Source organism: Tympanuchus pallidicinctus, unplaced genomic scaffold (genome assembly GCF_026119805.1).
Source record: "Tympanuchus pallidicinctus isolate F22 unplaced genomic scaffold, pur_lepc_1.0 scaffold10, whole genome shotgun sequence".
Classification (NCBI taxonomy): domain Eukaryota; kingdom Metazoa; phylum Chordata; class Aves; order Galliformes; family Phasianidae; genus Tympanuchus; species Tympanuchus pallidicinctus.
The window spans coordinates 10,113,124-10,129,359 of record NW_026294619.1 but is presented as its reverse complement, the minus strand read 5'-3'; the positions used below and the strand labels follow the sequence as shown (position 1 = coordinate 10,129,359).

At 40.7% G+C, this 16,236-nt stretch overlaps 1 long non-coding RNA gene across 1 annotated transcript in view; it reads right to left on the bottom strand.

The window, feature by feature from the left end:
* LOC128092147 (uncharacterized) overlaps positions 1-15,807 on the bottom strand; it is a 94,155-nt gene extending 78,348 nt beyond the window's left edge. The window contains exons 1-2 of the long non-coding RNA XR_008211662.1: positions 15,786-15,807; positions 15,377-15,510 (exon numbers count right to left, since the gene is read on the bottom strand). This is a non-coding gene — a long non-coding RNA (uncharacterized LOC128092147). The remainder of the gene's footprint in view (positions 1-15,376; positions 15,511-15,785) is intronic.
* Positions 15,808-16,236: the final 429 nt, after the last annotated feature.

The window sequence follows — 16,236 nt, the reverse complement described above, 5'->3', positions numbered from 1 at the left end:
TGTCCAGTTTCCACAGGCAGACTCCTGTTTGTCATGGAGGCACATCACTTAGACAAAGAATGACTGACTCATTTGTCCCAACCATTCATAAGGTGGATGACTTTGCATTCCTAAATTAATTGTGACAATAGGATAAAAGTCTCATTTCCAGTCTTTCCTCCCTCTCTGCTCTTATACAAAGCATAGAAAAGGATAAATAGGTAATTCTCTAGGTTCTCAGCGTCTACTTGATCTCCACAGGAAGTTCTCCACTGACACAGGATAATTAGGAAATTTCATACTGCTCGGACCTGTAAGAGCGCACATCTCTGTAGTGGTGAGGAAGTGGTAAGTTTGCTCCAATAAAACCTAAATTAGGACAGCATTCCCCTATCATTATCTTTGACTTCTCTGGGAACCCAAATCACAGAGAGGAAATGCTTAACTGCCATCTCCCATCCAGCTGTGTTTGCACAACTGAAAAGGACACCAGGCAATCTCCTGACTGTGCTCAGAACTGGGGCCCAAGCCCTGCTTGCCTCATAAACACACAGTATAGTGCACATCTGGAAAACAAAGAAGAAAGTTTTAAATGGAGCTGGAAGGTAAACTACAACCAGCAACAGTTCTTTAAGAAAGTTACGGTCACAGGGGACACGTGAGAAAGCATGGTTCAAGACAGCAAGAAGTTGCTTTGAATCGTGAGCCTCACTGAACAGTTTACCTGTTGCTGTGTTTATGCACTGCATGCTCAGAGAATATCCTGTAAGGATTTCTGAAAATACTCCTTAAGTTTTCAACAGACATTACACTCTTTGCAAAATGGAAATGACAGAGGGTTTTGCCTGTACTTGGTGTTGGAAACTTTAGTTTAAGTTTACTTAAGCTTAACTTTAGCTTCAGTTTTCATAAGGGAAATATACTTTCACGACAGTAGATAGAAAATGCAGGACTGAGTTTATGCTTTAAGCATGCTTAACAATATTTACTGCATGAGTAATGCCAGACGTGCAGTGGTACAGAATTTCTAACCACTCACAATTTAATAAATTTTAAACTCTGATTATCAAAATGGTGGCTAGTCTCTTTACACATATTGTAATTGTCCATCTTTTTTGATAAAATATTTCATCAAAACATGCTAACTTTAATTCATTATTTTGAAAATGCATTAAAACTTATTTTACACTGAATATTAGTCTTTCTTCTGTACTTGATAAAGATTTATAAAAAGCTCTCCTTCTGAAGAACCTGTGCCATTTATTCTTTTTCACCCAGGAAGGTACAAATAAAGCCTTGCTGTGAGCCACAATGGACTGAGGCCCCTAGGCCACTAAGGGGCTGTGGCATAACATCAGCATGGTTGACAACAACACTCAACAGACCTCAGCCCCCATCCTCCTGCCACCTTTCCATCACTCTGGAACTAGGGAAGGTTTAGCTGTGGATTTCAGCATACAAATCAGTCTTAGAGAAGCCTGTTGTGGCCATCTTTCACATTTCTACTATGAGATAGCATCTTCACAATTCTGAATGTACAACAGTTCATGACAAACATAACACTGCATCATTTCTGAACAGCTCCTAAGGAGTTGCCTCATGCAAAAGACTTTTCAGGACACACGGTCTACGTATTTGAGTGCAGAATAGCTTTCTACTACAACACAAGATAGACAAAGTGGATGCCGGGATGGAACACCATCAAAACAAGAGAAAGCTAAAAAGTCAGATCAAACATCCATCAAGGATTGTTTCAGTACACTTGATTGCTCTTTTGTGGACTATTTTTTTTTTTTTTTTTTTTTCCTCCAGGTTCTCTCCAGTCTTGCACCTCTATCAATCTGTCTCAATACTTAGAAATCAAGCATGAGATGTTACAGCTGTAAGCCACTATTAGGCATGAGAGTGGTGACATATGGGAATTGCTCATCATTATTTGATCTCAAGTGATTTCCAATAATGCCGTGCTGTCACAATAATTTGCATTCTTATTAAGATGAATTAAGATCATCACGTTGTATCATGACACACGTCATTAATACAAAGCAGCTTTGTGCCTTTATCAGTAATATGTGTTTCCACAAAAAGCCCACAATGTCCTTGCACTAAAAAGCTTATAATGTTAAACGACCTATTCTATACTTTCCCCACATGACCAAGACAAATCTTTTCTATGGTTTCTTTGTATATTATGAAGCATTGCGTATACACTGAGGCAACGTTTTGCCTGACGTTGAGTGGAAACACACATATTCCATTAATATCACCCTGTACTGTTTCTGGCTTTTATACCCAAGCTCAGAGATAACACACGCAGAGTACATTAACACACTCCAGTGGATTTAGGTTAACAGCCGAGTAATGAAAAGATAAACATTTATAAAACCTGATATGATACTGCATCCAGGTGGACCAGGACCAGGTGGTAGATGCCCCACATGAATGGAAGTGCCGAGGAGGAGATGCTCCTTTTATCCCTATACACTACTTTATCTTGACCTTAGAACATGATATAATTTAAAATACATGCTCTTCTATGATAGAGAAATTTTGTTTCTTAAAAGAAGAAGCTATTTTTCAAATGCTATCTTTTAATTTTGAAAAAGACTGCATTCAAGCCAGAATATCAAATACTAATATTTTTTAAGCAATCTGAAGCACGGAAAGCTTAGCCAGCAATAGAAAACCCATACAATCTATCCTCTATTGTCTGAGGGTTAATATGGTTATACCAAGCCTATTACTTCTGAGACTCCTAATGAAAAATGTTCTATTTAACAAAGTGAACATCAACATCCTGAAGAGGTTCCTCAGCTATCTGTCTTCTACCTTTAATTTTAATTAACAAAACAAATGGACAGTAAATTCAAAGCAAAGAATCAACATTAATCTCTAAATCAAAAGGATTTATATTGAGATTACAATTAATCACATGCATGAAATATCTTATTTAATAGGGTGATGCCCTCAGTTACTTTGTTTAATCACTAAAACAATTCAATTTCCAAAATTAGGATTTGGAACCATTCCAAGCATATCCCATTAAGATTATCAATCCAGTAAGAACAGTGACACTAGAGCCCTGAAAAAATAAACTCGTCAAAAGTTTTTCTTCCTACACCAAATGCAAAGTATGCTCAGAGTGAGCCTCAATTAAAAATAGGGGAAGGGGTGTAAAACCACCTAACTGAGGAGGCAAACCCAGGACATTTGCACTAAAATTCCGTGAAATTATTCAATCCCCTTTCAAATGAAGGCCATTAAGGCCATATTTTAGCAAGTAAACTCCACTATACTCCTAGATTTCCCTCCAGATACACTGGCTGTGAGTTTGGGTAATTAACATGGAAATGATATTGCCATCATCCTTAATAAGGAGAACAGAGAACACAGTCTTAGATTTGCACTCAGAATTACCAACTGCTGCGTGGCACTATTGCACAGACATCAGGTCATGGCCTAGATGCATGGACATGCTGTCATCAAAATGCAGGCTCCTGGACAGATGTCAGCTACAGCTTTCACAGCTGGCTGTGTCTTTTATTCATGTCAACTTTAAATCTGCTTCTTCAGCCATCATATTCAGGTAGATGTAGTACAATTGTTTATCATGCCCTTCCATGGTCAATAAAGGCAATCAAATAACACCTAAAACACTAGAAGTGGTGGGATTTAATAAGGCTGGATCTACCTCTCAGCAAAGCACTACAGTCAGTTTGAATTTAACCTGGCCATAATGTTTTAACGTTCACATCAAAACATGGCAAGAACAATTCACCAAAACATGAATTGACATACACACACGTCTTTCACATCAAGCCAAATACTATAACTCTTTGGATATTGCCTCTGCAACATTAGCACAATACTATTCATAACATGATCAATAAGGCTGTCCTCCTACCAACCTCCCCACTCAGCTCTCACCATGTGTCATGGTGGATTTATTTAAAAGTAAGGTACATATTAGTCGAATGTTGCCAAATAATTTCTTTTTTTTGCTACTGCACTCTATCTTCCTTCTTAAAAAGAAAGAAAAAAAAAATTGAGCTATGGAACTCTGAACATTACAGATAGTGTTTGCAAGATGATAACTGTGTCACATCCTAATGGAGAAGAGCAGTCACCTACAGCTTTCTTATTTAAAGAACACTTCTCATTTGAAAAGTCATTTTTCAAGTAGGTTTCCTTGCTCTATATGCTCAGAATTGTGTTGCCAGCATAAGCCCTTCTGGCTCCCAACCCCCTCCACATGCAAAACTTCCTCGATCACCTTTTCCCTTCCCTCTTTCTCACGGTTCTAGTCATTTATTGCTTTTTAATCTCAGAAAAGCAAAAGATCACCTGCACAGGATAGTCTTGAAGCCAGACTTGTCCCAGGAGCTCTCCACCATGCTGTGGTTTGCAGGAGCCACATGCAAGGCAGTGAGGACCGTCTCCCCTCGCTCACCCTGTCTTTAACCCCAGTCTGCATCTCCAACCTGCACCGCAGCCCTGGGTCACCATCCTCAGGCCTGGCTGACAGTACCTCTACAAGGAGACACAGATCCACAAGACAGAACAAAATGTAGTGTTATCCCTAAAGCCCATCTTGCCACTCTGGACAGATTATTAGCTTAACTCCTTCCTTTAACTCTCGGGAAAATACAAGTGCATCCATTAGAGCAAAGTGCTGCAGGACCAGCACAAGAGAAAACAAACATCTGCATGCTGGAACACACTCAGCACCTTCCCCTAAGCATACACACAGGGAGCTCTGATGGAAGAACACAAGGCCAGGGCCACTATGTGCCATCACAGGTAGGGCCATTCTATTAATCGTGCAGGAGGAGGCAGGAGGAATTGCACCAGGCAGCTCTTCACAGTCAACGTGTGGGCCCTGCCATGCTCAGCAGCTATAGGTGGAGGTAGTGGCTGAGGACAAAATATGCTGAGCAGTGGAACAGCCTTCTTAACAAAGCTCCTCTGCGGCAAGGCAGCAGCTGAAGGGCTGCGCAGATTACAAATCCAAGTCTTCACTGAGTATGAAATTGGCTGAATATTAACAAAATGCAAGCTCCATAATAAGCTAGATAAGGTGCAGGACATAACTACAACCGATGGAAAGCTTAATTAAAACACAGACATTTTGCTGTCATACTCAATATTTTAGTTCCGTATGTTATTTTGTGATTTTTATGAAGTTTTTTTTTTTGTCTTGGTCTCTTCCTTCTGAAGGAAGAAATGTTCAATGGAGAAGGAGAAATGTTCAATGTTTGAATCACTTAATTCTCTTTCAAAGTTCTTTCTGAAAAAGAACATAAGCCACATGAGGGATTGAAGTTAAGACTGTTCCCTAACTAGTCTTCCATCCTCTGAAAAATGTTGTTTTGTTACCTTCAGGGACACTACAGACTTGCATTTCCCTGGGTTTCTGGTGCACATGAGAGAAATGCCAGTGGTTAGTACAAAAATTGGCTAAGCTACTTGGTAGGGAAGGAACAGGCTTGCACAGAAAATTTCCTCAGCCAGCTCATCTTCTTCCCATGTCAGCCACCATAAAGAGCATTAACTAATGAAGTAAATATATTTCAGAGTACATAAAGGGAACAGCTTCCTAAACCATTCTTCGCTTTGCTGGTACAAATCCAGGAACAGAATATATGAGAAGGATCCATCTTACTTTTTATGAGCACTCACAGAAAATTTCAAGGATTGAGAGCAACACATCAGCCTTCTCCAGCCCATCAATTCTATTCCAAAAAATTCAGAAAGATATAAAAAAAAATCCAAAGACAAAAGATAGTGACAAGAGCCAAACCAAGCACCTGGTCCTGCTGATTGCCTGTCCTGCCCACTCGATAGCCGTATCTCACACACTTGTGCTAGCTGCAGTCCATACAGGGCAGGAGTATTGTGCTGCCACACAGCCTGGTGCTCAGCCTGCCAGACCACTGCCATCCTGCACAGCTTCCTTGGTCACGTAGAGCCAGGGTGGGCTGATTGATTGCGCTTAATGGGGGAAACAGGAGACCTCAGGTTGGGGGAAACTGATCTTTCTCTGTGGCGGTAGAGGCCTGCCCAGCACGGCACCAGTGCTGAGCAAAGTGGAGTGGTTAATGGAGAAGAATTGATCCACCCAGTCCTTGTCAGACAGCCAACTGCTGCCTCAAACAAAGACGCCTATGTGTAACACTACCAGGCGGTTGCTTAAATCATGCCACAGTTTATAATTCCTCCCCATACGTCCCCCCCACTGAAATCCACCCTTCCTTTTTAACAGCTACTTATGCCCTGGACAACCTCCTTTTCTCCACGCTTTGAGGACTGACAGTGAAAAAACACCCCTGAGTCAGGACAGCCTTACCCCTCAGATCCCCTTAGGCCATTTGTGCTTTCTATCAAAAGCAGAACCATAAAGTACCCTCAGAAAAGTCAGAGAAGTCCAAACCAAAGAACATCCTCCAAAGAAGATAAAAAAAACCAACAGAGGGAGACCTTGTAAAACTTCCCCACTGATGTTGTAGCTATTGAAGAAGCTAGGCAGATTGCACATAGCCTTCAGGGCTGAAGCGTGCTTCACCAAAACCTAGCTTAGGCCAGATACACCAAAGCATTGCCTTTTGGCAGCACATGACACATCTATGAAGTCAATTTCACAGCTCGATACATTTTCCCAAATCAACTCTTTATTTAATTCCTTGGTGCTTTGGAGCAAGAGAGACACACCTTCCCTTTGAAGGGTAGAAGCGTACCTCTCCTTCAGATTTGAAGCTCAGTACTCATTAAGTATGGCAGAATCAGTAGAGCCCAATATTTGAACCCATAAAGGGAAGGCAGGAAGGAGATCCCACCCGCAGCAAGCAGACAGCTGCTACACCCAGCTCCTCTCACCCCACTGCAGGAGCCCCCAGGGCAGAGCTCTGCTAACAGCACTGTAGCTGAGCACAGTTGCACATTCTGGTTTTGGCATCTGTTTATCATTAAGGATAACCTCACCTGAATGACTGGGGAAACAGCCACCTGTTTTTAAAAACAGGTTTCAGCTCTTTCTCACAGGCACTATGCCTGTGCTGAGTGATGCTTTAAAAATATACCAAGACACAGCATTAACACTGCAGTGTTTCCTTACTCAGTCGGGCAGGGCAATCTGCATCTCACAAAAGGCCAACATATGGTGCTGATAGCTCCCTGATTATGTCACCTTTTATTAGGTAAGTAAAAATCACTGGTATTCTTTAAAGGAAAGAGCCCAAGTGCCTACAATTAATATTTCTCCACCCCACTGAAGAAACTAACATAACGTAATTCCTTATGTCTCCACTTGAAATGGCTCAAAACTCACAAATTATGTCATTGGAAACAGCAGCGGCTAACAAGAGGTTCAGTATAATGTATTTTCATTAGCTGAGGCTAATTGGAGCCAAATGAGTAAAACAATGCTGTAAGGGCGAGCAGCAGAAATCCTTGGGTCTTTAGGAGATGAAATAAATGAGGGTAATCAGTGGCGTATGCAGAATACGGCATGTTCAATTAATATAAATAGGATAGCAGTCAACTGCAGCGCTCCACCGAGGCGCAGATGAGTGCTGGTGGGCAGCAGATGTCTTATTATATTGTACAAACACGAGCAGTATGGCAGACAAAACCAGCGAAAACACTCCGGTTTGAGGGATACCCAAAAAAACAGAACTGAGGGGGGGGGGGGGGGGGGGGAGGGTTAAGAGAAAACACAATTTGCCACAAGAAGAGGTGCTGCCAGGCTGAGTGCAGCATGCATTCATAGACACCAGCACAGTTGCTACTGCAGGGAGCCAGGGAGAGGATGGAGAGCAGGGAGGAGGCAGCTGCCTGTCACGTTAGAGACAAGACAGTCATGGCAGCTCTACCCTTGGCAGCTCTAACACTTGCCACCTGCACGCACAGATATTTTATGGGGGTGGATTATCTGAGCCATCCTCCTCCTCCTCCATCTTTTCATCACGTCAGTTTAATTGTTACAGTAACGATAGTAAATTGATTTTGCTATTTCAGCTTTCAGACCCTCCTGAAGTGAGAACAACCAACCTTGTCTTTCACTTCAATCTTCTTCTCAATAAGATCAAGGCTGCTGTCCCTCAATTTTCTCTTCTTTTAGAAGAGAGAATAATGAGATCCTTCTTCAGCTTTCACCTCTGATCTGATCTGTGGAAAAGTCTGATTTTTTTTTTTATTATTATTATTTGTATTTTTCTCTCCTCACTAGGCAACCTTCTTTCTTATTCTTATGCTCTGGAACATATGGCTTTAGAGATTGTTATTTCATGCATGTGGTCCTTTTTTTTTTTTTTTCTTCTCTTTTTTAAGTTACTGGTATTTCTATTTAATTCCTGGTTTGCCTGGGGCTTTCTATGCAACTCCTGAATAGGAATTGCTGGTAATTCTATTATTACTCTCCAAATACAAAGCTCAAAGATTCATTCCCTGCACAGCCGAGAAAGACTGATAGGTACCATACAAAAACTACCAAATTTAAGCTAATAACATCAAAACTCAGGGAACTATCATTCACATCCAAAGACATTCTGCCTATTTTTCACATTCTGCAGAACACTAACAACATCCTACAGCCATTAATAACGTTACAATTTTATGATTAGGTCCACACTGACTTGGCTTTCATCATCTAACATCACTAGACGATGCTTCAGTGACTTAAGCAGTGAACAATAAAATCAGACTTCGACTGAAAAACGTGCATCTTTTACCAATTTATTAACTTGTTTTATTATTTGATACACACAGGTTTGAGGGTTCTTTGTCTTGCTCCCAAGATCCCTTCTCCCTCATTGTTCTGCTCCAGAAGAATGTAGCTTTCACATTAAAGAAACGTATTATATAGAAAAGATGTTAAACACCAGGAAGATCAAAAAGTTGTTTCATTATGAAAGCGAGGGTGAGTTAACATTTTTATTTTGTGCTGCACTGCACGGCTCGTGCCTAAAGATAACGGCATACAGCAAATTATGCAGGAGCTGTTTATGCAATATGGCCGCAAGAAAAAAGTTTGTCAAGCATACAAGATGGCATATTAGGAATGGCTTAGGAGAGAGTTGCATGCAACAGCGATGGACTGGAAGTAAAAAAGCATAGTAAATCATACAAATCACTGATGATCAGCTGAGCACTCAAATCCATGAGCTGTTAAAATACTTCCTAATTTCCTGACATTTGCTCAGACATTTGTCTCCTTGCTGGATTTGTAGGTGCCAGGAACCTGCTTCCTGCTTCATTATCTGTAAGTTGTCATCCTGATTTTCACAATTAACTTCTCAGTAGTGACCCACGCTCAGCTTTTGGGATGGCTTAGACCTTGATCATTTCCTTCTTTCAAAAAGTATTTAAGTATAAGGCTCAGATGTTTGAGGTATTTTGTACCTTGCTTGAATTTCGTGCATATCTGATCATCCTTTGGATTCATGTCTTACTTAAAAGGCAGGTCTCAGCCATGGAAGGATCTTGACTGAGCATCCATTGAGCCTACCCAAGAGACTAGAGCTATTGGGCTTTTTGCAGTTATGGGACAATTAGTATAAATAAAGCTTTGATAAGTAAATACAGCAAAATTTGTTGTCACAATGGGACAAAGTGCACACGACCTTGATGGAGATGGCTCCAGGACTAGATGTCTTTCTAGCACCATTCTGACAATTATCTAATGAACATGTATTAAGAACTATACCAACATAACTAAATACATACTTTCAATTAAAAAAAAATAAATTACTACCATAAAATCAAACTGCCCTAACACTTGTAACAAATTTTTAGAAGAGGCCTAAGGCCTCCAAACAGTGCTTTCAAACTCCATTAGAGGCCAACTTACAGGTCCTGCTGTTGCTGGATCTAGAACAAGTACATGAAATCCTCTGCAAAAAGTTAAGCTAAAAGAATGAATCCAAGTAATCCACTAAATGCTTCATGAGCAGCAGTTGTTGGCAAACACCCTCTCCTGATGCTATTTTATTTATTCTGCACTAGGCAGATTGTGCTGAGTTATTAACTTTTCTGCCGTCCTATCTGGAGGAAGTAGAATGAGTTCAGGCAGAACACACAGATCACTTGAAATTAGTTAAAATGCATGTCTGAGCTGACAGAGTTTGTTGGCAGTTCAGACAGAGAAAAGACCAGCTCCATGGATCACTGGCAGACTCTAAAAAGAAGCCTGATTCAGGTTTAAGTATTTTTTAATTTAAAAAAATGCATTCTGAGAATGAAATATTGAGGGGGGGGGGGTGGGGGGAAAAAAACACCACCAGCTGTCTGTAGTAACTCTGCACTTCTTTTTGTCCTGAAATTGTTACATTGCCACTAAAAACAGAATAATTCTGTTTCCTTCATTCCTCAGAGGATTGACTGAAGGAACTGGGACTGTTTAGTCTGAGGGAAAGGAGGCTGAGGGTTTTTTATTGCTCTCTTCCAACATCTGAAAGGTGCTTACCTTCTCACTGGTGACAGGACAAAGGGAAATGGCCTCAAGTTGCACCAGGGTAAGTTTAGGTTGGATATCAGGAAACACTTCTTTACAGAAGGGTTGTTAAGCACTGGAATAGGTTCCCCAGGAAGGCAGTTGAGTCACTGTCCCTGGATGTGTTTAAAAACCATTTGGATGTGGTGCTCAGGGACATGATTTAGCAGAGGGTTGTTAGAGTTCAAATAGTATTGTTAGGTTGCAGTTGGACTTTATGATCTTTAAGATCTTCACCAACCTGAGAGATTCTATGATTCTGTGATTACAGCAAGAAGATACTTGGAGAAAGAATCCTTACACTTGAGAAGAAATGCTCAGGTAGAACACCAGTTCCAACAAAGCCAGTGGTGAAACTGTCAAAAAAAACCCATAGATTTGGCCCTTCTGTTTTCTTTTAATCTTCCCCTTATTTTTAAGTATCTTGCCATAAAAATGGCTAAAAGTAAAAACAAAAAAAAAGTTTTTTTTTTTTTTTTTTAAATAAGTGTTTCCGGAAAATTGCTGCATAGTATTAAAGCAGACAGTAAAATTGTTGGAGCACATCCTTTCAAAAGCACAATCTAGGTATATTCATTTCTATTTTAAAAATGAATCAGGGCGTGTCTTTCTATCTATAAATGAACACTTTGAGTTGGAAAATAATTTCTTAAGAGACAACAGGAAGAACAGAAGTCAAAAAGTATTGTTCTCGAGCATAGTATCCAAACCATCTCCAAAATTGAAATCCTGCAGGTTTAGCTGTTACCTCAGTATTTAGCTTTCATAAAGAACAGTGGGAGGATGGTTGGAGTGAATGAGATGCACAGTTTCACATGCACAGTTGACATCTATCTTTGTAAGCCCATTGCCTTAGAACATCTCGGTCCTCTTTAGGAGAGGTTTGAAAGAGCTGCTCAAGGTCAGGAGTCATCCAGACTTCAGTTCCAGCAGGAAGGAGATCCTGAAGGATCTCAGCATGGCTGCCTTGGGACTCAGCAGCAGTGTCCTGCTGGAAGCCACCCCACGCTCTAAGGCCAACCAGCTTTGCAGGTAAGAGGTAGGAGGTGAAAGGAAAAGGTACAGTAAGTAAAGAGAATGAAACTTTGTTTTGAAGCATATTGCACCTTCCTTAAATCTGACCATAAATTAGCCTCTTTTCTGTAACAGTACACATAAATTAAATTCTCAATTTTTCATTTAAGTTGTTCCTCAAAGAAATGCAAGATCTTTTCCAAAATAATACTAACAGAAACACTCCAGGTTTTCTCTCACAAATAGAACTTATTGAGGAGGGAAAAAAAAAACCACACAAAACAAAAAGACCATATAAATACAGCTTTCTCCACATCATATATACACAAGTGTGCATAATTAAGTTGGCTTGGTTTTTACTATATAGGTCATATTATGTAGGGCAGGTAACTTGTGACAACAGTGAGCCCATCCCAAAGGTTTATCTGATAGATTGCTTAGGTTAAGCTCCTGTACTCCATTTCCCATTAATGTACTTGTTCAGGTATTGGTGTAGATTTCCCAATATCCCCCCTTTTTCCCAGTAGCCTTTCCTGCTCAGCTTCTTAATTGCCCTATATTGACTTGGCTACAGGGGCAGAAGGGCAGAAGAAAACAGTCTTTCAAATACAATAGCGATTTTCAGTTAGTGGATTCTCTTCTGCTTTGGGCTCAGATATCAGCCAAAGAAACTACAAGCGCTGACCTACTGACCTCTGACAGCCATCAATAACAACTAGGATCATGTAAATTCTTTCTCATGGAATAAAACACTCAAAATACAACTACTAAACCCACCGCACCCTGTATCAGTATATAACAAAAATAATACAGGTGTTGGCATTTCACCATATTGCTACCTCATTGAGACCAAACTATCAGTTACTGTTTCCATTGCATCAGTGTCCAAGAAGCCTAAGCCACTGGACACTCAGTAATTATATTTTACAGCCAAAGAAGATAAAAACACAAAGTTCAGCTGATGTTTATTTGACAGACTCAGAACTGAGGGGTCAACTCTGTTAGGCAACCAGGCAGATTAAAAAGATATCAGTGAATTATAGAATCATTAAGGTAGGAAATGACTTCTAAAACCATCTAGTCCAATCACCACCATGCCCACTAATGGTGTCCCAGAGTGTTACATCCACAGAGTTCTTAAACTTCTTCAGGGATGGTGACTCCACCACTTACCTGTGCAGCCTGTGCCACTGCCTACTACCCCTTCTCAGAAGAAATGTTTCCTAACATCCAACCTGAACATCCCCCAGAACAACTTGAGGCCACTACCTCTCATCCTATCATTAGTTATGTGTAAGAAGCAGCCAACCTCTACTTCATCACATCCTTTCAGGCAGTTGTAGAGAACAGTAAGGTCTCCTTCAACCTCCTCTGCTCCAGACTAACTAATCCCACTTCCCTCAGCCGCTCCTCACTCCTTGTTTTCTGACCAGGAATTGCAGCATTGTAACCCTTCCAGACATGGAAGGCTATCCTGTGCTTTTGGTTTGACTCCTCACACACCCTTCTTTGCCCATGAACACAAAGATGCACAAAGGCTGTGGGAAAAGGTCCTATCCCCAGCAGAAGGCTTGCTGCATTTGGGAGTCCCACATCTGATTTTTCCAAAGAGGAATATTTCATTCTCCATCTCTCCTCCCTGGAAATAGTGTCAATCATCCACATTTTCCCCCAGAAGAGATGAAAGCTCAACACATTCCCTTCAGCACTGCACATCTGAAAACGACGTTATCCACGGTTCATTGCTTCACTTTGACACATTTAGGATTTTTCCTCACAGATGTAAATTTTCTTTAGGGGCAGGGAAAGACACCACGATTTCCAAGACTGTATAAATGGTTTGTTTAAATCTACTTGCTACAAACAGAAGACAGTTTTCCTATTACCATTTGTATGCCACCCTTATCCCAATTTCTACTTTACACTGCTATATTCACCTTGCCATGATATATCAGTAAAAACGAAGCCCAGGACCTAGCTAAGATGATCAGCCTCAATGTTCTTACGGGCAACATATAACCCTGAAGGGGATTTCACTCATGTATACAAAAAGCTATATTCCATCTACTGTAAAAAAAAAAAAATACATGCACTTCAGTCACTGTTTTCACAGTTTTAAGCAGAAAAGAAGTAGATGGAGATTAGACCAGTAAATGAAAGATTCTAACTATTCTGTTACAGTGCAAAATTCATCTCCGACTTCTCTCACCTTTCTTTTGCACAATGAAGTGCTTCCCAGTTCTTTTCCTATTTAAAACATAGATTGTTTTGATCTTGAGCAATACCACTAATAATTTAAAGTTACAAATGGAGTAGAGAAACTAAAGGACGAGAGCATAGAGAGAGAGCCAAGATACTAGAAATGCACTTCTCATAGATCATACACAAGAGACATTAAGGTTTTAGAAAGGTCAGCAGCCGTATAAATGCACAAGCATAAAAAGGGGCTATATTTATTTCCAAACAAAGCACATAGCCAAGAATGCCTCATGCCCAGCAATATTGTGACAATAGCAGAAAACTAAGCATTCACTAGCTAATGAATGCAGAGCTTTATTGAATTAAGAAGCCCCACAGCAGCCTTTACCTTCATTACTCCCAGGTAGGCATCTCCCCAAGGTCTCAAACTCAGGCAATTCTAAAGACAATTTTAAACACAGAATTCTGAGTTTAGAATATATTAGAATTGAGTAAGACTTCAAAACCAAGTTTTCTGCCTGTAATTTTTAGTAATTTCAGAGTACCTCAGCTCAGTGTCACTAGCCACTGTTCAGATACCATTACTTTTCCCCTGCAGATAGGGGAAGAATAAAGTTACTACATCTGCTCATCATCAGACCTCTTTCCCAAGGGAAGAGCTTCACCATGACAATGAAGACCAGCTCAGCAAGAAACACATTCAGCACTCCAACAAATGCGGTCGTCAGCTCACTAAGCCATCCCTTGAAGTTTTATTTCAACTCATTGCTACAGAGAAGTTCTAGTCAGACTTTCTACCTCTGAAATGACCACATAAGCTCCTTCTAGCATCAGTGCTTTTCCCTGGCCATGACTGCAGCCACTACAGCCGTTCTGATAACCAGACCCACCACACACTCAAAAGACTGATGAACACAGATGAAACACAAAGGGGTCAGTTCAGTCTGCATTAGTAGTTACAAGGTGTCATGGTTTAATCATTTTTGGTTATTGGTATTCCACATCATAACATCATGTAGTGCATTAATTCCAGTTCCGGGCACCTGTCCCAGATGAAGAACTACATGCCTCAGAGGACTTTTCATTCAGCGAGGAGATATAAACCCCTGGCAAGGTCACAGGACCTCCTCTTTTTCCCCTTTTTGGCTCTCCTTCTTGCTCCTTGACCCCACCACAGTCTCACCTCAGCATTAATGTAAGGCCTTCAGATACTCTCTCTCATTATATCTGATTTATTAGCTTCAATTCTAATTATACTGTATTATAGTGTGTTATCTTGCATTCTGATATCTTACTTAGTAAATTAGTTTGTTTCTCCTCAGATCGTTGCCTCTGTTTTTAATTATTTGGGATCCCCTGTTTCCTTTTCTCCAGAGGCGTGGATTCACAAATCCCTCCACCCTGCTAGTCACAGAACTGGGCCGAACCAGCCCGCAAATCATTGACACAAGGGCTCTGCAGAAACATTCCCATCGTAAGTTTCTCTTCCCCCAGTCCAGATTCAATTCATGCAAACCATGTAGGACAAGATTTTACACCACTTGAAGCGAGACATGTATCATGAGACAAGGGTGTTGGAAAGTTCAACCCACAAACATCCCCTACTCTGTAATTTTCACCTATGCCCTCAGTCATCGTTCTCTACTATAAAACAGTGCAGAAATAACCCTGGCGCCCTTCGCAAGGGGCCTCACTCACTGTTTCAGCCTTCTTTCCACCATTGCAGAGGGCATGCTGGGGACAGGCGGACTCCATCCGCTGTTTGACCTTCTGTTCAAATGGGGCAGCTTCTGATGAACTCAAAGTAAGTATGCAGAAAACCACGTCCTCTTCTGTGAGAGAGAAAAAAAAAAAAAAAAAACTTGAACTTAACCGCTGCTTAATTTTTATATTATAACCCCATCATTCACTGCTATTGATATCAGCCGTGATTAAAAAGAAATGATTGCATAAACCAAAACATTCTACAAAATAATAACTAGTAGATTAGGGTATAATCAAAGAATATTAGGATGTTATAATCACAAAATAAACAAAAGAGTTAGGCAAAGTAGACTATGATAACAAAAGAGAATAAATAGAAGGCTTGCCCCTATCCTGGGCTCACCCACAAAACTCCAACAGAGCAGATCTCCCAAAAAGATCCTTCCCCACTGGCAGCCAGCTCTTAAATAGGTCTAGAAGAGGTGCAGCCAGGCTCCACCCCTTCCAGCAGCACAGGAGAATTGCCTTCACCTGTGCTCCTCTGGCTGACTCATGGCTCGCCTCAGGTGATCAATCAGAGGTTCAGGCCATAGCTCAGCAGTTCCCATACAATTAGCGTATACATGTAACTTTGCACTTCACAAGCATTAACTAATTGGTGTTTCTTAAACTTCTTTCACCTGTCTTTAGCTCCTTTCCATTTTCCCTCCTCATTTGCTCTGCCCTTGTTTGCAAGGAAACTTTTTCCCTCCCAGCTGTACTATGCCCTTCCAAGCTATGCCTTTCTCCCCACTTGCTCCTTCTTTCTCCTTTTCCTTCTTTTTACCCTCAGGCAAACTTGTTCCAATTAAAAA